The following is a 26,835-nucleotide window of genomic DNA, read 5'->3' as shown; positions in this document are numbered from 1 at the left end:
GGAAGGAAGGAAGGAAGGAAGGACCCGACTCCCTCTCCCCGGTTACCGCCTCCAGTGGCAAGATCAACCAACTCCATAATTTAAACTATGAAGACATCAATCAATAAGTAACAGAAACCACTAGTTTATTGGATCAACATGAATAATTTCACCTGATTAACGTGCCGCAGTGCAAAATGAGCCAATCACGTTGTGGAACCAGCAGGTTGTAGAGGAGACTGGTTGGAGTTTCATCTCCTCCTTCTGCTGATTCTTTCTGCCCCACTCCCCACTCTAAGCCTACCCTTCCACATTCTGATAGAGGTGCTAACGAGTAATGAAATGGACAAAATGGCAGGTGGAGAACAAGGGAAAGTAAAATATTTGGGAGCTAGTTGTGGCCTGTTGCAGCGTACTCTTCTAAGCACTTTATACAGTTCTCTGCTCCTTGTAAGTGCTCAATAAATGAGAAGCAGTGTTGCCCAGTGGAAGGAGCACGGGCCTGGAGTCAGAAGGACCTGGGTTCTAATCCCAATTCCACCACGTGTCTGCTGTGAGACCTTGGACAAGTCACTTCACTTCTCTTTGCATCAGTTCTCTCATCTTTTAAATGGGGATTAAGACTCTGAGCCTCATGTGGGACAGGGAACCTGATTGCCTTGTATCTACCCCAGTGCTTAGAATAATGCTTGGCACATAGTAAACACTTAGCAAACGCCCAGTTAGCAATTAGCAATGAATACAATGGACCAAGATGGATAATCTCTAGCCCGTATAATTCAGTCCTGCAAAATTGAGAACTGGTTGATCTTGGCTGCTAATTAGGCGTTCAGTCAGCCGTCCCATCATCAGTCCACATCGGACACCCAAGGGGGAGGTTAGCACTGGGCTAGATGCTGAGAAAGTGGAACGACACAGGTAAACTGCTCTGCGGATGGGAGGAAAACCAGGCCCAGGGGTTTAGTTAAGGGGAGAAATGTGGATCAGGAGAAGAGTTCTTGACACACACAATCAGGCACATGCTGCAACTGCCATGGCGCAGCCCAAGAGGCTGCTTAATAGATCGGAGTGAGAAATCGCCTACTTTGACTCCTCCCCGCAGGTTGATAGGAGAGGGTGTCGGGCAATAGAATAATGATGGTATTTGTTAAGCGCTTACTGTGTGTCAAGCACCGTTCTAAGCTCTGGAAGGAGATCCCTCGTCTCACAGTGTCTTTCCACCGAATCATTGGCTTCCATATTCCCCTTGTGCCACCCCATCAGAGAGTCTTGTTCAATCCCTTGCTCACCCCACACCGTGGGAAAAATAATAATAATAATTATGGTATTGGTTACTTGTATTTGTTGTGGTGTTTGTACTAAGAGGTATTGAATCCCCATTTTGCAGATGAAGAAACTGAGGCACAGAGAAGTCAAGTTAAGCACTTGGTGCAGTGTCTGTTGTACATAATAAGCACTCAGTAAATACCACCGATTGATTGATTGATTGCCCAAGGTCATGCAGCAGGTAAGTGGAGGAGCCGGGATTAGAACCCAGGATCTCTGACGTTCAGGTCCTTACTCTTTCCACTAAGACGGCTTCCCTAACAAAATAACCCACGATAGGAATAAGTTTCCTTCATGGAGACACTCATCTAACTGTGCAGATGGGAGGGGGTTGGTCTGTGTGTGTTTGCGTGTTTGCGCCTGTGTGCGTGTGTGAGTGTGTGTATGTGAGTGTGTGTGTTTGTAGGGAGAAGCAGGGGGCTTGCAGCAAACCAACTGATGAGGAATATGCTTCTTTTCTTTTCTTTTTTTTTTTTCCCACTGTAAACCACCAGGATGGGAATCCAGAGTTTGGTGCAGCATACAAGAGTGTCCCTCGAAGTCTTAATGTCAGCCTACGCCATGCCATGCGGTGAGCATAATGCGTCCTCCCAGGGACAATTTGCATAAAGGATAAATAAGAGAAACACAATGTGAAGTTTATTCATTTTTAAATCCTGCAGCGTTCGTGATTGAAGGCCCAAGCTCAGATGTTTTCCTGATGTGTACCATTAAGACTCAGGGCTTTGTCTAATGTCTCTTCTGTTACTGCGGGGGGATGTAATGTACGCTCGTCCTCCACGCTGGAGTATCGTTTTCGGTGTGTACCACTCGACGAGGGAGCGAGGAGCCGCACGCAGCATTATCTCGTACCGGGCCCCACTCTCTTTAATTTGCTGTAACGGAGCCAGCGCATTAAATACAAAACATATTGACGTTCTCGGATATCCCTGGGGGGTCTTTACCCTTCCTTGTCGAAGGAACCCTGCCATCCAGGAGGAAGGAAAAAAAAGGCATTTTTGCCAGAGCCGGTTGTAGGGGTGTTGCTGACGGGGAACAGCTGACTTCACACCACCTCCCCGCCCGCCTCGCTTGGAGGAAGGGGAGAGAACCCGACCTGATTTTTATCTACATGCATGAGCTGAGGGTCGATGGCAAGATCGTTTGCCCCTTGAATCATGGAGATGTGCACTCCAAAGACATAAAACAGCATGGGCAAGCAAATTACTTTCAGGCCATTTTGAATGTTCCGTAACTGAAGCATTCAGCATTCTATAATGGCAAGTGATGGATAATTCCTTAACAGGGAGTCACTGACTTGACTGACTTATCCCTATATTCTGCCCTTTCCCCTAACTGTAATTTATTTTAATGTCTGTCTCTGGTCTGCGGGGTTCTTGAAGGCCGGGATCACGTCTACTAACTCCATTGCACTCTCCCAAACACTGATTACCGTGCCTTGCACAAAATAAACCTAAATAAATACCATTGTTTGATTGTCTGACTGGATGAGTTTGATGCTAAAATGTGTTTAGCACCCCAAAATGATTTTTTATGGTAGTTGTTGAGCCATTATTATGTGCCAAGCACCGTTCTAGGTCCCGGGGTAGATATGATTCTGATATTTTATCCAACCTTGGCTTCACTAACGCTATCCTCTTTTGGTTCTCTTCCTATCCCTCGGCCGGTCATTCTCATTCATTCAGGCGTATGTTTTGAGCGCTTCCTGTGTGCAGAGCACTGTGCTTAGCATTGGAAAATACACTGCAACAACAGAGACAATCCCTGCCCACAAAGGGCTCACAGTCTATCTTTCACAGGCTCCTCCTCTGACTCGCACCCACTAACTGCGGGACTCCCTTAAGCTTCAGTTCCGAGGAGTCCTCTTCTAATTCTCCATTTACATCCACTTCCTTGGAGGATTCATTCACCACCACAGCTTCAACTACCGCCCCTATGCAGAGGATTCACAGATTTACATCTCCAGCCCGGATCTCTCTCTCACTGTGCACTCTCACATTTCCTCCTGCCTTCAAGACACCTCCACTAGGATGTCCCGCTGACACCTCAAACTTCCCATGTCCAAAATATAACTCCTTACCTAGCTACCCACACCCTGTCCTCCCCCTGCTTTTCCCATCACAGCAGAGAGCACCACCATCCTTCCTGTCTAGCAAATCCGTAACCTTGGCACTATCCTCGAGTCACCTCTCCCATTCAACCCACATATTCAATCTATCACTCAATCCTGTCAATTCAACCTTCACAACATCACTACAATCCACCTTTTCTTCTCCATCCAAACTGCTACCGTGTTAATCCGAGCACCTATCCTATTTCGCATTGATTACTTTATCAGCCTCCTTGCTGGCCTCCCTTTATCCCCTTTCCAGTCCATACTTCACTCTGCTGCTTGGATCATTTTTCTACAAAAACATTCAGGTCACGATTCCCCACTCTTCAAGAAACTCCAATGATTACCCATCCGCCTCTGCATCAAACAGAAACTACACTCCTACTCTCCTACTACAATTCTGCCCTCACACCTCACTCCTCTAATGCCAACCTACTCGCTGTACCTCGATCTCGTCTATCTCGCCACCAACCCCTCACCCACATCCTGCTTCTGGTCTGGAATGCCCTTTTTATGTCTGTCAGACAATTACTCTACCCCACTTCAAATCCTTTTTTGAAGGACATTTCCTCCAAGAGGCCTTTCTTGAATAAGCCTTTATTTTCTCTTCTCCCACTCCCTTCTGTGTCATCCTACTTTTCTCCCTCGATTCACCCCTCCGTCAGCCCCACGGCACTTAGGTACATATCCGTAATTTATTTATTTATATTAATGTCCGTCTCCCCCTCTAGACTGTAAGCTCATTGTGGGCAGGGAGTGTATCCATCAACTCTGTTATACGGCTATATTGCACTCTGCCAAGTGCTCGGTAATAATAATGATGTTGGTATTTGTTAAGCGCTTACTACGTGCAGAGCACTGTTCTAAGCGCTGGGGGAGATACAGGGTCATCAGGTTGTCCCACGTGAGGCTCACAGTTAATCCCCATTTTACAGATGAGGTAACTGAGGCACAGAGAAGTGAAGTGACTCGCCCACAGTTACACAGCTGAAAAGTGGCAGAGCTGGGAGTCGAACTCATGACCTCTGACTCCGAAGCCTAGGCTCTTTCCACTGAGCCACTCTTGCTCGGCACACAATGCGCGCACAATAAATATGATTGGCTTGATGGATACAAGATATTCCGGTTGGCCGTAGTGTATGTCCCACATGGAGCTCACAGCTTTAATACCCATTTTACAGATGAGGTAACTGAGGCACACAGAAAATAAATGGTATCTGTTTAGCACTTACTCTGTGCCAGATACTATACTCAGCACTGGGATGGATGCAAGTAAATCAGTTGGACACAGTCCCTGTCTCATGTGGATCTCACAGTCTCAAACCCCATTTTACAAATAAGGTAACTGAGGCCCACGACCTTCTGACTTCCAAGCCCGTGTTCTATCCACTACACCACGTTGACTTGCCCAAGGTCACACAGCACAAAATCGGAGGGCCCACGTCCTCTGACTCCCAGGCCCATGCTCTTCCCATCAGGCTGCGCTGCTTCTCATTGTCAGAGTTGGTGCGCTAGCTTTCTACTTCTGCACCTGAGGCTGAATTGAGACTACTACTAATAATAATGATAACTGGGGCATTTGTTAAGTACTTATTCTGTGCCAGGCACTGTACTAAGTGCTGGAGTGGATACATGCCGATCAGCTTGGACACAGTTCCAGTTCCACGTGGGCAGGGCACTGTACTAAGCGCTTGGAATGTACGATTCGGCAACAGATAGAGGCAATCCCTGCCCACTGACGGGCTTACGGTCTAAACAACGGGCTTGCGCGGAGCCTCCAGTCTTAATCCCCATTGTATAGTTGAGGTAACTGAGGCACAGAGAAGTGAAGTGACCCGCCCAAGGTCACACAGCAGACACGTGGCGGAGCTGGGATTAGAACCCATAACCTTCTGACTCCCAGGTCCGTGGTCTATCCAGTATGCCATGCAGTTTCTCAGCAGCATAAGTAGAATAGCATGACTAGCGTGAGTCGCATGACTAGAGATGTATGGTCAGTATCTTCATTCCTCCAAATCCTGAAGGCTAGGGAGAGCTAGTTGGGCTCCCACAGAGAGGGCAGATTGGATGAACTTCTCTCACCCACTTAAATTTGACTTGCTGACCACCTCAACTTCTCTAGTTTTATGTTTGAGCGGCAAACTCCTCATTCTAGCCTTTGCTGATAGGTAGTCATCGTATATACAACTCAATGTCCATATTGGACTCTCTCAAGAGTTTAGTACAGTGCTGTGCACACAGTAAGAGCTTAATAAATATCATTCATTGATTGCTCGATTGTACAGGACTGTATATTCATCATCAGCCTCAGGCGTAGAAGGGATTTGTCTTTTCTCCACAGCTAGCCTCTTCAGTAATATACGCGCGCGTGTGTGTGCAAATATGCATATACATATTTTTTGTTTGTTTTTAAATGGTATTTGTTAAGCACTTACTATATGCCAGGCACTGTACTAAGCACTGGAGTAGATGAAAGGTTGGACACAGTCTGTGTCCCTCTTGGGGTCAGGATGAATGCCCATTTTACAGAAGAGGTAACTGAGGCACAGGGAAATTATTGGCCGAGGTCAGTCGCCGGAATTAGAACCTGAGTCCTCTGTCTCCCGAGCCCATGCTCTTTCCACTAGGCCTTTCTGTTTCCTATACATGTACCTATTTATACGCACACGCACACACTCATATGTATTCGTGTGTGTACATACGTGCACATGCATATGGTGAGCAAACCTCTTTGTGCTTTAGGGTCATGTAAAAAGGAACATGTAGTTGTGCCACATGTATATTTTTTCTATGTGTTTTGGCTAGAATGCTGTAGGGAATTGATCATTTTTTTTTAACAACAGGGGTTTGCCTGGGTACTGCTTGAGATCACGTCAGGGGAAGCAGTTTGGATCCATGTAAGCATGAGTTTTCCTTAATGCAATTAAGAACAGTACCTATGCATTATAAGAGAACCGCGTGTCCCTGGTAACTTTAAATCTTTTGCTCAGCCATTCAGAGTATCTGTCTGTACACACGACTCCAGGTTGCCAGAAAAATTAACACCGATGCACTTGCCCTGTAGAAATATGGGCAAGCCTAATTGGAACCAGCCACTGGCTTAATGAGACACAGGCAATAGACCTTAAAGAAAACGAGCGGATCTATTCTGCCTCTTCCTTCCATTTTCTTTTTACTTAGTCCCGGTTGCTGGTGATTACTCTTGTCATTTCACATGAAGTGAGATATTTACATGGTACTAGTAGAATCCCGGCAGGAGATATGGTGATATTGTCCATGACAGTTCTCTGTGGTATCTCCCCACCAGTGGCCCGTTTCATCTGCGACGGGGATTCTTGTTGTCTTGGGGAGCCGAAACAATTTCCTGTCACCTCCAGGCCACATTCCCTCTTCGTTATGATTAGAAATGAAGTCAGTTTCTATTGACCGCATAGCCTTCTCTCGTGGAGGTTTGACGACGGGGCCCAGAGCTCCGGGGGAGGGCTGTGCTATCCCAGAGATTTGGATGCCCTCTAAGGAAAGCCTTATGTACAGAGCGGGGAGTCCAGGGTTGCCAACAGACATGTGACAGTGTGAAGCAGTGACACACTGAAACCTGCTGCCGCGGAACTCAAGAACATCCAAATATTACTATAGGCTTTTCAGACACCAGCAATTTCAGCTCCTTTTTTCAGACTGTCCGTGAATTTGCAGCTCTTTGTGGGCAATGTGTCTGTTTTTTGTTATATTGTATTCTCCCAAGCACTTAGTACAGTCCTTTGCACACAGTAAGCACTCAATAAATTCGAATGAATGAGCGAATGAGTTTGCAGCAGGTTAAAGATCTACGATTGCCATGACACACGAAGGGCTTCCGGGAAACCTTTGTTTTTCGGACTCTTCCAATTGAAACTTTGGCTTATGATCTCCCCCTCCCTCTCAATCCTCTAATTGGTTGCCTTAGGCAGGATCTGGTTGGTAAATCTGCCTGTTGAGTGTGTGACATGATGAGCTTGGTGAGAAAATCTGCCTTGTGAATCTGCAATCCCCTCTAATTTTGAAGGCCGGAGAGCGGGTACAGTGGGTTTGTACCTTAGTTAGTCCTGAGCAATTTCCATAGGAAAAGCAGAAACTGCGGAAGACAGAGGGGAGAGGAGGCAGTCTGAACCGAGACCCCTTCCCCCCGACATCACTCAGTACCCTTCTGAACCCGGGAGGAAAGGGACAGGGAACATTTTGGACATTTTGTTTCCCAGGTCTTCAGACTCCCAGGATGTAATTCCTGGACACCTGTCGGAATGACAATACCTTTTGGAAGTCTGATAATAAACTGCAGACAAATGGAGAGGGGAAGCGGAAAGTATTCTTTTCTCCTGCTTCCCTGTGAATATCTGCAAAAAATCTGTGTAGGACCCTGATCTACTCTACCTCCTCTCCTCGTCCCGCTCCCTCTTCGATAGGAATGCCGAAACCGAGCCTTAGTGCATTTGAGAAAGGATATAGTTGCTTTAAAACTGTCAGTCTCTGGGGAATTAGCCCAATACGAGGATTGCTGTCCATAAAATGGGATTGACTTCCCGGTTCTTTCACAGTCCTTCAGTGGCAGCTATGGCGAAGACACAGCTGCTCCAGAGCTCTCAGGGGCAGGCACGTTTGCGTGAATACGTGGACGGTTGGCAATCCCGATGGAATGGCCAGGGAGGGAGGGGGAGAGCCGACATGAACAACAACTCTCTTCCACCTTGTTCTCCAGGAACAGGAGGTTACTGGAAGCCAACGGCCCCTCCCCGCAAGCTGAGACTCCCTGAGACCATCCCTGAGGCCATTTTCATGTGGGTCACATTTAGTGTCTGTAGCCCTTGGTGGGCTCTCGCTAACTATCAATAGAAAGTATTGGAATCCTGAGCAGAGAGGAAATTAAAGCCTTGCGAGACATTAGCTTTTAGATCACTTTCCCAAGATTGAAAGGCTCCCAAATACCCTGGGCCAGCACTTTCCACTTTTCTTCTAATGAGTTGGTGATTGAGCCTTCTGTTTTTGTCTCTAATGAAAAGAAAGAACTCTCTTCAAAAGGTGGCTCCATCTCTGGGCAAGTTTTGTGATTTTTTTATTGTTATGGTATTTGCTAAGCGCTTACTATATGCCAAGGTAATCGGGTTGGACATAGTCCCCGTCCCACATGGGGCTCACAGTCTTAATATCCTTTTGACAGAAAGGGTAACTGAGTCACAGACAATTGAAGTGCCTTGCCCAGGGTCACCCAGCAGAGAAGTGGCAGAGCTGGAATTAGAACTCAGCTCCTTCTGACTCCCAGGCCAATGCTCTATCATCTAGGCTATTCTGCTTTTCAACTATCCATCTTCTTCCGGTTGACCACCCGGGGACAACCCCGGGGACAACCCGGGGAGGGGAGGGGCCGTTGGCTTCCAGTAACCTCCTGTTCCTGGAGAACAAGGTGGAAGAGAGTTGTTGTTCATGTCGGCTCTCCCCCTCCCTCCCTGGCCATTCCATCGGGATTGCCAACCGTCCACGTATTCACGCAAACGTGCCTGTCCCACCGGTTGAGAAGCAGCGTGGCTCAGTGGAAAGAGCATGGGCTTTGGAGTCAGGGCTCATGAGTTCGAATCCAAGCTCTGCCACTTGTCAGCTGTGTGACTGTGGGCAAGTCACTTAATTTCTCTGTGCCTCAGTTCCCTCATCTGTAAAATGGGGATTAAGACTGTGAGCCCCACGTGGGACAACCTGATTCCCCTATGTCTACCCCAGCGCTTAGAACAGTGCTCGGCACATAGTAAGCGCTTAACAAATACCAACATTATTATTAGAGAAGCAGCGTGGCGCAGTGGAAAGAGCACGGGCTTTGGAGTCAGGGCTCATGAGTTCGAATCCCAGCTCTGCCACTTGTCAGCTGTGTGACTGTGGGCAAGTCACTTAACTTCTCTGTGCCTCAGTTCCCTCATCTGTAAAATGGGGATTAAGACTGTGAGCCCCACGTGGGACAACCTGATTCCCCTGTGTCTACCCCAGCGCTTAGAACAGTGCTCTGCACATAGTAAGCGCTTAACAAATACCAGCATTATTATTATTATTATTATTATCACCCTGAGGAAGGGAGATTAGTTGGATGTAAACACAAGTGGAGATGTCTAACGGTAATGAAGCAGCAGGATCTAGTGGATAGTGCACGGGCCTGGGAGTCACAAAAACCTGGGTCCTAGTACTGTCTCTGCCACTTGCCTGCTGTGTGACCTTGGGCAGCTCCCTTAACTTCTCTGTACCTCGGTTACCTTATCTGTAAAATGGGAATGAAGACTGTGAGCCCTATATGGGACATGGACGGTGTCCAACCTGACTACCTTGTATATACCCGGTGCTTAGAAGATGGTCTGGCACATAGTAAGCACATAACAAATACCATTACAAAAACCACTGAAAGGGCAGTGGAGCATTCTACTGATCTTCCCCTGATTCACTCAACCAATAAATTATGGTATTTACTGCACACTTACTGTGTGCAGAGCACTGCATTTAATACTTGGAAGAGTACAGTAGAATCAGTAGACATAATTCCTGCCCTCTAGGAGCTTACAATTTGATGGGGAAGGGGGTGGGGAGAGTCAGGCAACAAAATAAATTACAGGTGGAGAATGCAACCAAGTATAAGTCTACACGCTTAAGTGCTGTGGGTTGGGTTGAGAACCAAAACTCACTGTGGGCAGGGAATGTGTCTGTTCTTTGTTATATTGTACCCTTCCAAACTCTTAGTACAGTGCTTTGCACACAGTAAGCACCCAATAAATACCATTGAATGAATGATTAAGTGTCTCAGGGGTAGGACTGGGTGCATAAGTGACAAAGTAGGGGCAGAAAAGAGGATGAGAGATTGGTCAGAGGAGGCTTTCTGGAGAAGTAATTTTAGCAGAGCTTTAAAGATGGGTAGAGTCTGTTGGATACAAGAAGAGAGAGTGAGCAAGTGGGTGAAGGAGAGAGAGATGAAAGCGAGACACCTGGTTTAGCTGTTGACCCGTCAGTGCAACTCTGTGCAATAGCACGTCCGTCTTCCCTGTCAGTGCACACTGTAGCTCTTATTTCTCATCTCCACTTTTGCTGTGGCATGCTGTAGATTAGTAATGACCACATCCAGTGTGGGGTCAAGGCTCCAAACACAAACCTTAATAAAATAAATAAACTCTAAAGGAGAGGGACACTGTATATCATGGTCAGCTGCAGGGCAGGCATTGTTTTCTCTCTTTTTCTGTGTGCGCCTGTGTCTCTTTTCACCCAGCTCTGGATCATCGTCTTAATCATCGTCATCAAAAATGGTATCTATTGAGCGCTTACTGTGTGAAGAACATTTTGCAAAATGCTTGGGATAGTACAATCTGACAGAGTTGGTAGACACATTCCCTGCTCGCGGTGCGCTTATAGTTTAGAGACAAGCTTCCAGTTGTCTTCTGCCATCCCTCTCCTAGTGCTTAACTCAGGACCCCTAAACTTTGAGAAGACTGTCGAAAGCGAAAGGGTCTTGATCAAGAAAGGAGGAGCTGTTTTCAAGTAAAAGTTTTGTAAGCAATGAGTGTGAAGGAGGCAAGAGAAAAGACAGTATCTGGAGCTGCAAACATTAAGCTTGACACTGCTATGAGGCAGCCTTTAGGCATCCACAATGTGGCTGGGATATGGTTACCACGTTGGTCTCTTCAGCCATACATGCACTCCAAGATGAATCTCACCATCAGGGGTGTTGTCTTGGAATACAAAGAACATCTATATGAAAGGTTCTTAAGGGAGTTAGGTTGTATACCCTTAGCTTCATTTCATTCCCTTCCTGAGGAGGGCTGAGACCAATCAATCAATCAATCATATTTGTTGAGCCCTTACTGTATGCACAGCACTGTACTAAGCCCTTCAGGGAATACAGTATAATAACATAATATAACATAATATATGATATAATACACATTCTTTTCTGACCCATTTACAAAGTGTTCATGCCAGCTTACTCAGGGAATCAACCCTTCCATGTAACAAGACAGCACCAAAGTGGCTTCAAAAAATCTGGGATTTCAAGTCCAAGAGGTTGCATATCAAAGAGAGCAAAACATCAGTGTTTCTCTCAACAGAATATGGGCTAGGATATGAAAACAGCAGCATGGCCTCGTGGATTGAGCGCCGGTCTGGGAGCGAGAAGGACCTGGGTTCTAATTCCGGTTCTGCCACTTGTCGGCTATGTGACCTTGGGAAAGTCACTTGACTTCTCTGAGCCTCAGTTACCCCATCTATAATCATGGGGATTAAAACCCTGAGCCCCGTGTGGGACATAGACTCAGTTCAACTTGATTAGCTTGTATCCACCCCAGTGCTTGACCCAGTGCCTGGCACATAGCAAGCACTTAACAAATATCATAGAGAAAAGTTCTGGAATTTCAAGGTCCAAGGGGTTGCATATCAAAAAGGGCAGAACATCAGTGTTACTCTTAGCAGACCGTGGTCTGGGAGGGCTTTAGACCTTAAATGAGAATGGCATTATTCGGTACTTAGTACAGTGCCTCAGAACCTAATAAAATGAATGAATGAATCGATCAATCATATTTATTGAGCACTTACTCCCTGCACTAATTGCTCGGGAAAGTACAATATAACAGAGTTGGTCGAAATGCTCCCTTCCTACAATGAGCTCTTGCTTTAGAGAGTGTCTAGTACAGTGCCAAGCAAATAATAAGCACTTAACAAATACCAGAAAAGTATAAATATATATATGTGCATATAGTCAGGTCAAGGCTCTTAACACAAACCCTACTAAAATAAATAAACTCTAAATGATAGGGACACCGTATATCATGGTCAGCTGCAGGCCAGAGACTTTTTTCTTTCTTTTTCTGTGTGTGAGTGTGTCTCTTTTCATCCAGCCCTGGATCGCCATCTTCATCAACAAAAATACCGTAACTACCTGGACTCCTTCATGCCCTCTCATTTATTCAACATGACATCCCCCTCAAAGCACAATTAACATCAATGATCTCATTCGTCTCCATCTTTCAGATGGGGAAACTGAGGCCTAAAGAAGAACATTGGAACATGGAAGTTTAGCGTAGGACTCTGCACTTACTAAGCATGTAACAGACGCCATTAACATCATCAAAGCTGCAGCAGATGAAGAGCAGAGCGAGGATTAGGACCCAAGTCTTCTGACTCCCAGTCGATCATTTAAGCTTCTTGAGGGGAGAGATGAGGTCTACTGACTCAACTGTACTCTCGGAAATACTTAGTGCAATACCCTGTACAGATTAGGAGCTCGATCGATACTATCGATGGATCGATACCCTCACCCAGCAGCACCTGCCAGCCATCGATACAGCCCTGAGCAATTGTGGATGACAGCTGTCCCACAGTGCCCTGAGCTGCCGTGACTCAAGGTGGCAAACAGATGTCTGGATGAGCAGAGAGCTCGTTTGCCTGTCTTACTTTCCAGTCAAATGACCTTCCCACAGCAGGTTCCATGTTCCGCAGAATCAGCTGAGCAGCATGATTTGCAAATAAATCGTTTTGTCGGAAGGCGGAGAGAGAAGGGGGCAAAACCAACAACAATCTCCGCTGTCGTTTTTCCACCCAAAGCTGGGTCAGTCCCATTAGGTTACGTGGCGATGTCTGCAGTCGGTGATGTTTATTCCAAACCAGTTTATCCAGCTCCAGGGACAATCCTTTAGATCTCTGCAATTATTTGCTGTTTTCGCATTAGAAAGCCCTTTGTGGAGATGGAATACAGGCTCAGATTGGAACAGGCCAACTCATCAACCTCTCCCAGGTCCCTCTGAGGAATAAGGGAGTGGGGAAATCAAGGCTTTAAAGCAGCAAGCACCCTAAATAAAGCACATTGCAGGGCATGGTCAGACCTATGGGAATGCCCCACTGTAATTCCTGTATACAACTCAATAATCCTAGCAAAGGCCTGGTCCCGGTGTCTTTTATAACAACTCCCCTCAGCCTGGATCTTTCCCTTCAAGTCTGCAAGACCACTGTTCTCCCCATCTTCATTTAGCCCTCCTCAAAACCTAACTCATTCATTCAATCATACTTATTGTTTACTATGTGCAGAACACTGTACTAAGCATTTGGGAGAATGCAATATAACAATAAGCAGACACATTCCCTAATTCCTTTCCCTGATTAATTTCTACCACCCCAAGTCCTATCGACCCAACAGCACCCCTAAGCATTCAGACGCCACCCCCTACCTTCTCCCCCGTCTCCTAAAACTTATGTATATATCTTTAAACTCTGTTGCTTCTCCTTACCTTTCATCTACTTTAGGGTCCGTCTCCCCTGCTAGATTGTAAGTTTGTTGTGAGCAAGGGTTGGGTCTACTCATTCTATTATGGGTCTACTCACTCTATCATCTCATATTCCATGCATTTAGTCCACCCATAGAAATTCAATAATAATATACACCGATTGATACGGCACCTTCTTAAAATTACATTGCGGAGCAGATCGCAGGTCCAGATCCTGAATATAAATTAAGAGACACCCCAGAAGACCCACAACTTTCCTAGGCTTCCAAAATCTTTGTCTTTCCCCGCTCTTCCTCCTATCTCCACCACTCCACCCAATCTTGCATCCTAAGAAGATCACTATAACCTACTCCAGGTTGGCTTGGACATCAGACAAAGTGCTTGGCACATAGTAAGCACTTAACAAGTACCATCATTATTATTATTCTTATGAAAGGGCTACAAATGAAGATCTAGGTAATTAATCTATTAATCTAATTAATGTTAATTGTGTGCAGAGCACAGTACCAAGAGCTCAAAGAATTTTCAGTCTAGGGAGAGATTCCAAAGGGCTATTCAAATCACTTAGTCTGCTTGAAATGTGGGCCAGAGCTCCCGGGTTCAGGGTCATTTTAGGGATCAGAGGAACCGTTCAAATGCCTTTTTAGTGATATTGAAGCAAGTGCCCTTTCTGCTTTGGAAGATTTTCCAAGTTATCTAATATCTGTTTTAGGGAAAGGACTGCATCAGATGGCATAGTTCAGGATTGGGTCGGAAGGGTAGTTCAGATTTTTTTGGCTGATGTAGGCTCTGTGCTTGTAACGGAAACCTCTGTTCAATACAGGCAATTGAGTAATCAAATCACTTTCTTAAACACTTCAAAATTTATTGCTCTTGGGAAGCAAACAACCTAGCAAAAATGGACAATTTAGAAAAGATGTGGAGGAAATTAAGGGCAGAAATGACTGGTGAGAGATCATAAAAACCAGTAGAACTCCACCCACAAAAATGCTCCATCGGACCTGAAGAGATTAAAAGTTTCTTGTAGAACACTCTTTTGCATTTAACATCCTCAAAAAAAGTTCTCTGGACTGCCCTTGCTGTGTTTACATCGTCATGGCCCTGAAGAGCGGGGTTCAACAAGCATTTAGTAGTTTGCCTAAATTCAGTACTGGAGTTGAGGGCTGAATTTTTCAGTATTCATTCTGTTTCCACTAAGAATTTATTTTTTGAGGCTCTGACAATCCAGCTCTGTCATGTAATGTTAAAAAAAAGCCCCAAAACAAAAAAGCAAAAAACTTGCAGGTGATGCCGATGAAATTATTCAAGGAGACTATTCAAGGATGCTATTCATGGAGCCAGATACCATCTGAAGTAGATCCAAACTGTGCGGTCGTACAATTGGTTCGTTACTTTACTGTTGAGAAAAGGGTATTCTATCCTCCTCCGCTCAGGCCTGAAAAAGGGCATTTTCTCCGAATGTCAATTAAAAATAGGATCCAGAACCTTTACCTCCCAACCTCAATGACTAATTTCCATCATATATTGCTTCCCTGCCCCTGTCCCCAGTTTTCTAAATGATTTTGATTGTGTTCTCACTGTGAGTCTGCCTGTCTCCTCCTCTACACGGATCCTCTGATATTCCTAATGACCTCCCAGCAGCCCTCTTCCTTTCACTCCAATACTGCACCGACCTCCTTCCCTATTCCACATCACCTCCTCGCCATGTGAATATAAGCTAAATCTCATAGTCATTGCACAGTCTCCTACTTCACTAACTGAAATTCCACTCTCCGGCCACAACTTCCTCACGTGTCTTTTCTCTCCCACTCTCCTTCTATCCTGAAAACTGTTCTCTCGCCTGACAGGAACCTCTGATCTCTAATGCCCCTCCACTTATCATCATCATCAGTGGTATTTATGGAGGACTTAGTGTATGCAGAGCACTGTACTAAGTGTTTGGGAGAGTATAAATATTTGGGAGGGTGGACACATTTCTCTACCCAAAGTGAGCTTAGAGTTTAGAGGGAGAGACCACCTCAGACCGTCATGCCCCATTTGGATTATCTAATCAATGTCAAAAGTGGTCTTGATGCACAAATTCAATTTCAACCTCTCTACCTAACTCATCAACTACCTCACCATCCTGTCCCTTCATCCATCTTGTACCCCGACTTTTGTCTCTCAGGCCAATCAATCTTTCTCACTCTTTTCTCACTGACTCCTCTTCCACCTCCCGCTCCCTAACTGGGATGTTCCTTAAGGCTCAGTTCTGGGTCTCCTCTTCTCCTCCAGCTACTCACTCTGTTGGAGAGCTCAACTGCTTTCACGGTTTCAACTACCATCTCTAGGTGGATGAGACTCCCTGGCCTTTCTCCTCTACACTGTTGCATTTCCTTCAGCCTCCCGGACGTGACTACCAAGATATACTGTCATCACTTCAAGCTCAACATATCTTAAACAGAACTCCTCATCTTCTCTCCCAACTCCTCTCCTCCCCCTAACCTTCCCATCTCAGTCGATGGTATTTACCGAGTACTTAGGATACATAGAACACTGTACTAAACACTTGGGAGAGTAGAATACAACAGAAGTAGTAGATACATTCCCTGCCCTAACAAGCTTACAGTCTAGAGGGACTGTAGAGTCCGTAAAGAATTGACAACATCACTCTCCACAGCTCTCAAGCCTCTAATTATTGACATCATCCCTGACTCCTCCATGTCTTTCAAGTCTCACATTCAGTCTTTTGCCAAGTCTTCTTCCGCCGCGATATTTCCAGAATTCACCCTTTCTCCTTCAACCAAATCACTGGTCCTGGACTAACAACTGCATTAGCCTCTTCCCTGACCTAGAACTTATATAATAATAATTGTGATATTTGTTAAGTAATTACTATGTGCCAAGTACTCTTCTAAGTACTGGGAAAAATCGAAGATAATCAAGTCAGACACAGTCCCCGTCCCACACAGGGCTCACAGTTTAAGTAGGAAGGTGAATAGGTATTGAATCCCCTTATTACTGTTGAGATAATTGTAATACTCATCTAGTATGGTATTTATTAATTGCCTACCACATGCCAAGAACTGTCACATACTACTCTAGATTTAGAATAATCAAATTGGACCCAGTTCCTTCCCCACAAAGTGCTCACAGTCTGAGAGGAAAGGAGAGCAGAACACTCGTCCCCATGTTACAGATGATGAAACAGGGACAAAGAGAGGATGAATAGCTCATTTAAGGTCACTCAGCATGTAACAGACAGAAGAGGGATTTGAACTAAATTTTCCCGATTCCCAGTCGAAAACTTCCTCCCTGAGGTCAGGCTGCCTCCCGAGAGGGTCACGCTCAGAAATTGTATGATTCTGAGCACAGAGGTCTCGGAGTCATGAATCTAAGAGAAAGAGACTGAGAGAGAGAGTGAGGAAGAGAAAGAGAGAGAGAGATGGAGAGAGAGAGTCAGCAGATTCTGGAAAAGGGAACAGTAACTGTAACCCAGCAGAACCAAAAGGACAGATGGAACAGGTGGGAGTCTTCCCCCTCTATCACCTCTGTTGTATTGTGCTCTCCCAAGCGCTTAGTATGGTGCTCTGCAGATAGCAAGTTCACCATAAAAGTAACACTGATTGATTGATTGAATGATTGAATCAGTAGGTCCAACTGTGCCACCACTGGAGAAGAACTGCTGAAAGAGGACCTGGGTTGTAATCCCGGCTCTGCCATTTGCCTGCTGTGTGACCTTGGGCAACTTCTCTGTGCCTCAGATTCCTTATCTGTAAGTGGGGATTTAATATCCGTTCATCATCAGTGGCATTTACCGACCACTTACTATGCGTGGAGCACTGTATTAAGTACTTGGGAGAGTACAATAAAACAGAGTTGGTAGACACGCTGTCTGCTCACAGAGAGTTTACTGTCTTGAGGGACTTCTTCTAGATGGGAGCCCCCATGGCGAGACAGAGATTGGGTCTGACCTGATGATCTTGTATCTACCCTAACCCTTAGTACAATGCTGGGTTCATAGAAACAACGATAACAACAATATTATTATTACTGTTGTTGTTGTTATAGAATGGACAGAGGTGCGAGAATGGGTTCTAGGTCTTTTAACGTTTAGTTAGAAAGGACAATTCTGCTTCTTCTCTGCTGAGGCCCCAGAGACTTCTCGATAGAACAGAAAAATTGCTCTGTCGTGGGTGTGCGGCAGTGTTCTGCTCTGTCCTGAGCCAGATCCTTCCGGAGCCAAAATTAGGCTGGGGAATCTTGGGAATCTCTGGAACTGCGAAAACTTCTTTGGGCCACTAAGGGGCCATTTGGCATCCTGCAGCCACCGTTTACTACATTTTCTAAATTGACCAAATCCATTAGTTCCCCATCTGCACATGGTGTTGAGCAGATTGTACAAATTAAATAAGACGTGGTCCCCACCCTTTGGGGCTTCTGGGCCTGGAGCTTGGCCCCCTCGAGCTGGCGGCCTTTAAGCAGCGTGGCTCAGTGGAAAGAGTCCAGGCTTGGGAGTCAGAAGTCGTGGGTTCGAATCCCCCCTCTGCCAATTGTCAGCTGTGTGACTGTGGGCAAGTCACTTCACTTCTCTCTGCCTCATCTGTAAAATGGGGATTAACTGTGAGCCTCACGTGGGACAACCTGATTACCCTGTATCTACCCCAGCGCTTAGAACAGTGGTCTGCACATAGTAAGCGCTTAACAAATACCAACATTATTATTATGAGTTCATAGAGTACTTTCCCCATCCACTAGGCAAAATTCAGGGCAGCGGAGAGTGTAGGGGAGTGCCTAAATCCAGTACCACCCAACTCTTTGGAATTCTGAGGAGTCTGTTCAGGAATTACTAGTTCAGCTTTCTAGAGCCAACTACTTTCTGCATCTCTCCCTGCCAGGTGGCTGGGGAATAGAGAGTTTGGAGAAGGAGGCAGGCTGAGAGAAAGCGAGATCGTTTCCTCCACTCCAGGACGAAGTATCTTTAGCTCCCTTTCAAAGAGATGCCGGTTCCCCAGCAGTCAAGAATCTCGTAAATCCTGATGTTAGCCTTGCCTCTGGAGTTTTGGATGTAGACAAATCAACTCAAGAAGCTGTTACAACAGTGAAATGTGAACCTTTGATCGGCAATTACTCTTTAACCTTTTATGATTTACCAGGATGAGCCAAACTGATTACCTGTCCTGCTAGACTGTAAGCTCCTTAAGGGCAGGGATCGGTTCTACTCCCTGAAGCAGTGTGGCTTAGTGGAAAGAGCCCGGGCTTGGGAGTCAGAAGACATGGGTTCTAATCCCAGCTTCACCTCTTGTCTGCTGTGTGACTTTAGACAAGCCGCTTCACTTCTCTGTGCCTCAGTTACCTCATCTGTAAAATGGGGATTAAGACTGTGAGCCCCACGTGGGATAACCTGATTACCTTGTATCTACCCCAGCACTTAGAACCATGCTCGGCACATAGTAAGCACTTAACAAATGCCATAATTATTATTATATACCTGTATAACTTTTTAAAAGATCAGACTACTAGGAAAAGCAAAAACTGACTCCTAAAACGAGAAAGAAAATGGAGTCAATATATTTATGAAAAAGAAAATCCCCATCTCTTCTGCCCTCAAATTGTGTGCTTTTCAAGAGCAGGGACTCAGATTTCTGTTTTTTCGCCCTCAGTGCCTAGGACAGGGGACAGAGCATCCTCAATAAATCCTGTTGGTGACTGAACAAGGAGCAAGAGGGGGATTTTATTTTTTTTTGTTCCTGACCCAGTGATCCATCCCCGTGTCTTTAGTGACCCCGGTGCTGTTTAATGCCGGGAGCGTGGGGGGAGGTTCTGTGACTTGGATTCATGTCAGCTGAGACCCCCATATTCATTGCACTCAAGGCACGACCACCCCTTCCTAAATACGGTTGGAAGCATCGTCCCTGATGTGCCAGGAAGAGCGTGAGTCTTATGCGGTAGGTTGTGACAGGTACATTCAAACAACAGCAACCAGAAAGGGACCTGAAAAGCATAATTAAAACACTCCCATCTCCAAAAATCAACACATGAACTACTGAAAAAAAAAAATACACTCTCAGGAAGCCCCAGAGAGGTCTGCGTCTTTTGACTTTTTTATTTTCCTTTCTCAATTCCCTGTAGACTTCACGGGCTAAGGATTTTTTTTTTTTTCCGTTATTGTCGTTGCTGCTCCCGTTGGGCGTACGTGCATGTGTGTGATTGTGTGTGTATGCGTGTGTGCGTGCGAGCGTGTGTGTGTTTTCTCCAGAGTGACTTGTTTGTGCTGTCATCAGCCGTTGTTTTGGTAAATGGCGAGTTAAACAGATATATCCAAGCGTAAAATCTAAAAAATGTTCCCTCTTGGCGCCTGGGGGGTGTTGTTTGAAATCAACTACATATCAATTGAGCGGCGGCGAGCGGATCTGATGATAAATTCCAGTCCACAGACGCCTTATAAATTACATTTTTTTGTTCGCGATCTTGCCTCATCTTAGCTCCCCAGAGGCCCTTAGACTGAGGACTATGATTGTGTTGGAGAAACGTTTGCTCAGCTTGAGCGATGCCATTAGCATCGTATGTGCCAATCCCTTCCCTCAGCTCCAGCCCCCACCTTCTCTCTCCCAGTTTTCCCCCCCCCTTTAACAAAATGCAATATGTGCCTGGTAATTTTTCTGTTCATTATCTCATTGTTTTCTGTAAGTACAAGGTTAGATTGAATTACTGCGGGCTCTATTGTCTATTTGTAATTCTCCTTCCATGCCGCGCTGCTAATGAATGGGCAATTTAGTCAATTCTTTGTAACGGCTTCTTCTGCGCGTCAGCCACTTAATTACTCTGAGTCTTTCTCACTGCTGCTTTATTGCATGGAAAGCCGGGCTGCTTCCAGGACTTGGCTAGGGGGATCTCCAGCTCTAGGAAAAAAAAAAAATTAAAAAAGGCAGCCAGGATCCTGCCTCCTTCATGTTCTTTGCTGCAGGGGCGGAAGCGGCAGCATAACGATACACGTTCTGCGTTTTGTTTGCCATCGGGGCACTGACGGTTTTACCCCAGCCCGGTACTGACAGAAAACTGGCAGGGGGTCTCCCAGGCCCCCAAGTAGTGATCCTGATGCATGAGGGATGGTTTGAAGATGATAACAGTAATAACATTTGGGTTTTTTGTTTTTTCAAATCCACTCCAGTAGCCGAATCTTTTTCGATCAGGGCCCTGTGCTGCGCCGGTGTCTGTCTTGAAAAATACAGGTTCGATTTCCACCTATCAGTCAGTGGTATTTTCTGAGCTCTTTCTTTGCATGGGGCACCGTACTGAGCACTTGGGAGAGGACAATAAAATAAACGGACTTGATCCCCGCTCTCAAGGAGTTTGTGATCTAGTTGGGGACACGGACATTAAAATAAACCACAGCCGTCCACGAGCCTTCTGGAATATTTAGGAGGCGGAAGTGACTTTCAGCTTGGGATGAGCCCAGAGAAGAAGTAAAGCATTTCCCTGGATGAGGTGGTTAACGATCAATCGTATTTACTGAGCGCTTACTTGCGTACAGGAACGTGTACTAAGTGCTTGGGAGAGTACAATATAACAGAGTTGGTAGATATGCTCCCTGCCCATGATGAAGCAGCGTGGCCTAGGGGAAAGAGCTCGGGCCTGGGAGTCAGAGGACCTGGGTTTTACCAATTGCTGGCTGTGTGACCTTGGACAAGTCACTTAACCTATCAATCGTATTTATTAATTCATTCATTCATTCAGTAGTATTTACTGAGCGCTTACTATGTGCAGAGCACTGTCGTAAGCGCTTGGAATGGACAAATCGGCAACAGATAGAGACAGTCCCTGCCCTCTGACGGGCTTACAGTCTAATCGGGGGAGACAATTATTTACTGAGTGCACTGATCACCGTACTAAGCTCTTGGGAGACTACAGCACAACAATATAGTAGACACATCCCCTGTCCATAACGAGCTTACAGACTATAAGGGGAGACAGACACTAATATAAATAAATAAATTATCGATACGTATGAAAGTGCTCTGGGGCTGGGAGATGCAGAAGGGAGTGGGAAAAGAGGAAATGAAGGCTTAGTGAGGAAAGGCCTCTTGGAAGAGATGTGCCTTCAATAGGGCTTTGATGGTGGGAGAGTTAACTTCTCTGTGCCTCAGTTTCCTCAACTGTAAACTGGGGATTCAACACCCGTTCTCCCTCCTACTTACACTATGAGCCCCATGCTGGATAGGGACTGCATCCGACCTAATTAACATGTACCTACCCCAGCCATTAGAACAATGTTTGACACATAGTAAGCGCTTAACTAATACCTTAAAAAAATGAGCTTAGTCTAGAGGAACCTTTGATGGGGACAGTAGAAAGCTTATTTTTCTGGAGCTCCTCTCTTCCAGGCAGTTCAAGGCACTAACAGAACAGACTCCTCTTTCCTTTCAACACCCCAGAGAAGAAATTGCCAAATGTTCTGTCCCCCTGAATTTGGTGGTGGATGGAGAAAGGGAAGGGGAGGGAAATGAGATCTGGGGGTCTGACTGACTGAGGGCTCAAGAAGACTTTGGATCCAGATCCACTTCTCTGGAGAGAGCTAAACTCGTGGCTTTCAAATCTCAGAACGGGGCACTCTGAGGGGTCCTTAGAGAGTAAAGAATTCTTACTGAAATGCACCAGAGCCAGAAGATACTTCACACAGATGAAACTCAGGGGATAATAAGAAAGGAGCATCTGGGTGCCAGTGTTCCAGAAGCCAGAGAGGATCTCAGCTGATAAAGGATATCCCCCAACCATCCTAGGCAGCATCATCTCTCTATTCATTATATCAACTAAATCACTCATCCAAACTCAATAAACGTCCTGTGGGCAGGGATGCATGTTTTGTCTCTTTTACGGTCGGTCAATCAGTCATATTTATTGATCCTTTACTGTGTGCAGAGCACTGGATTAAACACTTGGGAGAGTACAATACGACAATAAGCAGACACATTCCCTGCCCAGTGCATTGAACTCAGTAGACACTCAGTAAATATCATTCATCGATTGATGGATAGATATCAGGCTCACAAAAGGCAAATTGCCTGACAGTTTGAAAAAAAACAACAACAGCAAAGACTCTTCACACCTATCGCCCCTAGATGCTTAGCGATCCGTGTGGGCTTAGTGTGATTTCTAGTGCAAAGTAGAATTGGTCGCTATAATTTTTTCACTGCATTTCAGCACAGCTCATCGTTGGTTCCAGGAGAAAAGGATCCTGGCCTGGCTTCCGTGGACATGACTCCTGATAGGTTTAGTAGTACATATAATAGATAGCTGATGTCTGAGCGCGCTAGTGACTGCTGCCTAGACTGAGCTGAGTCCACCTACGCTAGCAGTGTGAGCAATTCATCAATCAGTGTATTTACTGAGTGCTTACTCTGTGCAGAGCACTGTACTATGCACTTGGGACAGTACAAAATGACGGAGTCGGTAGACAAGCTCCCTGCCCACGATGAGCCACCGCCTTTGTACCAGCCGAGCGAGCGGTGATGACCAGTGTCAACAATATGAGAAGTGATATGCTAGCAGTGTAAAGCGGTGATTTGTCAGCAGGATGAGCAGTGATGTACCAGCAGTGTGAGCAGCAGTATTCAGTGAGCAGTGATATGCTAACACTGTGAGCAGTGTTACGCTAGGAGGGTGAGCAGTGATACGCCAGAAGCAGTGATATTCCGGGAGTGTGAGAATTGTCTTTGGTTTTCCCCAGCGCCATCCTCATCCTCGCAGCACTCATATCCACAGCCATAATTCATTTATTTATTTATATTATCTTTCACCTCCTCTAGACCGTACGCTCCTCGTGAGCAGGGAATGTGGTTACCAACTCTGCTGTAGTATACTCTCCCAAGCGCTTAGTACGATGTTCTGCATACAGTAATCACTCAATAAATATGATTGAGTGAGTGAGCGAGCAGTGATATATACCAGCAGTGTGAGCTTGTATGTGGGACAGTGGAAAAATCAGAGACTTTCTGCCCCTCAATGCGCTGATGTCAGGGTCAGCCGAGTTGGCAGGAGGATTAGTGTGTGTCTTGCTGCCAGACAGTTGCTTCTACACAGCTAAACAGCAGGATTTCTAGCAAAGTCCTGAATGTCATATTTGCTCCAGGTAGAATCATAACTCACACCTAATTTAATTCTGAAAAACTCAGTTGGAAAAAGAGATGTTTCTTTAATAACTGTGGCATTTATCAAGCCCTTACTATGTGCTAAGCTCTGGGATAGATCCAAAATAATCAGATCAGACATAGCCTCTGTCCCCCAAGGGACTCACAGGGACCAGCGGGGTAAGTAAAATGGAAAATCAAATCTTTATCTGGATTAAAGGATCCACAGAGATGTTGAAAATCGGACAATTCAGGTGATGAAAAAAGCCTCCTCTTTTTTTCCCTCATTAGCAGAATTTGGGTTTTTTTGGGGGGTTAAATTATCTGAAAGATGACCTCAAACTCTCTGCTCCACTTCTCCTGTTAAAACTCAACCACAGGTTCAAAAGGGTTTCAAATCTCCTGGGACATGATTCAGAAGCTTACATCTGAATAAGTGCAAGTTAAGGCATCAATTGTTGATTTTGACTACTCCCGTAAATATTTTTATGGGTTTTTTTGCTCCATAAGTCCCTTGTCAGCAGGAAACATGACACCTCTTTATTCTGTCCTTCACAAGTACCTAGCACAGTGCACTGCACCAGTGAGTGCTTAATAAATAAGACTACTACTCCTGTGATTAGGTCATTACAGCAGAAACACAACTATTCCCATTCCTGGGAAAATCCTTTAGATGGTGGGTGAAGGAGGGGCAGACAGATGTAGAATCAGTCCCTAAATGAGCACAGAATTATAAATCAATGCAGAGTTTTTTCTAGGGCTACGAAAGAGACTGGGATGGAATGTTTTGGGGTAATCCCAGTGGAGTCAGTTGTAGTTCCCCATGATGAGGTGATTATGGCTAAAATACCTCCAATGGTGGGTGTGGGTGGAGCGGGTGGAGAGGAGCCCCTCTCCTGAGAGGTGGGAGGCTGCTTTGCTCCCTCTTTCAGTCTTTGATCTGGTTTGTTCCCATATCCAGGGCAAATGGGGATTTGAGGAGCAGTGTGGCCAAGAAGAAAGAGTATGAGCCTTGGAGAATTATAAATCAATGCAGTGTTTTTTTAGGGCTATGAAAGAGACTGGGATGGAATGTTTTGGGGCAATCCCAATGGAGTCAGTTGTAGTTCCCCATGATGAGGTGATTATGGCTAAAATACCTCCAGTGATGGGTGCGGGTGGAGCCGGTGGAGAGGAGCCCCTCTCCTGAGAGGTGGGAGGCTGCTTTGCTCCCTCATTCAGTCTTCGATCTGGTTTGTTCCCATATTCAGGGCAAATGGGGATGTCATGATTTGAGGAGCAATGTGGCCAAATAGAAAGAGTATGAGCCTTGGAGGCAGAGGACCTGAGTTCTAATCCCAACTCCCCCACTTTCTCTGCTGCGTGACCTTGGGCAAATCACTTAACTTCTCTTTGCCTCATTTACCTCTTCCTGCAAAATGGGGATTCAATACCCATGCTCCCTATTTCTGAGCCTCACTTGGGAGCTGATGATCTTGTATCTACTCCGGTGCTGAGGATAGTGCTCGATACATAATAAGTATCACAATTATCATTATTATTATTATTGGTTATCACTACAGTGCTGCTGAGGAGTTGACAAATATGACACTTGCCTTACTCTACATATGCTTGTAGATATGTATACTTGGGATGGAAAGGGTGGGGTATGGTAACGGTGTCCCCCCAACAGGCTGCAATATGGAAGATTCATTCATTCATTTAATTGTACTTAGTGAGCGCTTACTGTGTGCAGAGCACTGTACTAAGCCCTTGGAAAGTACAATTCAGCAACAAGTAGAGACAATCCCTACCCAACAATGGGTTCTCAGTCTGCGTGTGCGAGGAAAGTCTTGACTTCCATCAGCACTTCATTTCCCTCTTACCTTCCTCCCTTCCTTCCTTCAATCATTCATTCGATTCATTCAATCGTATTTACTGAGCGCTTACTGTGTGCAGAACACTGTACTACGCAGCTGGGAGAATACAATGTAACGATACACAGACATATTCCCTGTCCACAGTGAGTTTAAAGTCTAGAGAGGGGGAGACAGAAATTCATATAAATAAATTAATTAATTAAAGGTACGTACCTAAGCGCCGTGAAGCTGGGAGGGGGGGAAGGAAAAAGGGAACAAGTCAGGGTGATGCAGAAGGGAATGGGAGAAGAAGAAAGGGGGGCTTAATCAGGGAAGGCGTCTTGGAGAAGTAATTGTCCGGGAGAGTAATTGTCTGTCAGATTTGAGGAGGGAGGGCATTCGAGACCAGAGGCAGGACGTGTGTAGGCCAGAGGAGAGAAGTGTACGGGCCGGGTGGTTGTCTTCACAGATGGTAATCTCCTGGGAACCATAGCTGTGGTCAAGAGGGAGTGGACAGAGGCTTTGGTGTAGAGGAATGAGGGTAAATTTCATGCTGTGGTTCTGGGAAATCCAATAAGTCAATCAGTTTGGACTAGTGGATAAAGCACAGACCTGGGAGACAGAGGACCTGGGTTCTCTGGCCACGCCACTTGCCTGCTGTGTGATCTAGGACAAGTCACTTAACTTTTCTGTGCCTCAGTTTCCTCAACTGCAAATGGGGATTCAATACCTGTTCTCTCTCCTACTCAGACTGTGAACCCCATGTGGGACAGAGACTGTATCTGAACTGATTATCTTGTACCTAGCCAGCACTTAGAGCAGTTCTTGACACATAGACATAGACATAACAAATGACATTAAAAAAAATCAATCCATCACTGGTATTCACTGAGTGCTTAGTGTATTCCGAGACCGGTACTAAGTGCTTGGGAGAGTACCGTACAAGAGAGTACAATAAACATGATCCCTGCTCTCAAGGAGTTTATAATCTAGTTGAGGAAAAAAGACATTAAATCTCCTGCATAGTCCTGGCTTTCCCAGTGATATTCCTTTCTAAAAGGAAAATTAGCAAATATTTATTTGGTCTGAACGTGGTCTTTCCCAAATTTTTTCCCTGTAATATTATTATTGTTATTTTGATTACTATTTGCTAGTTTGTTTTAAGCACTCACACTATTAGAAGTCTACCCCTGCAGTAACTGGAA

This window comes from Ornithorhynchus anatinus, chromosome 3 (genome assembly GCF_004115215.2).
Source record: "Ornithorhynchus anatinus isolate Pmale09 chromosome 3, mOrnAna1.pri.v4, whole genome shotgun sequence".
Lineage (NCBI taxonomy): Eukaryota > Metazoa > Chordata > Mammalia > Monotremata > Ornithorhynchidae > Ornithorhynchus > Ornithorhynchus anatinus.
Note: the sequence above shows the minus strand (reverse complement) of the source record.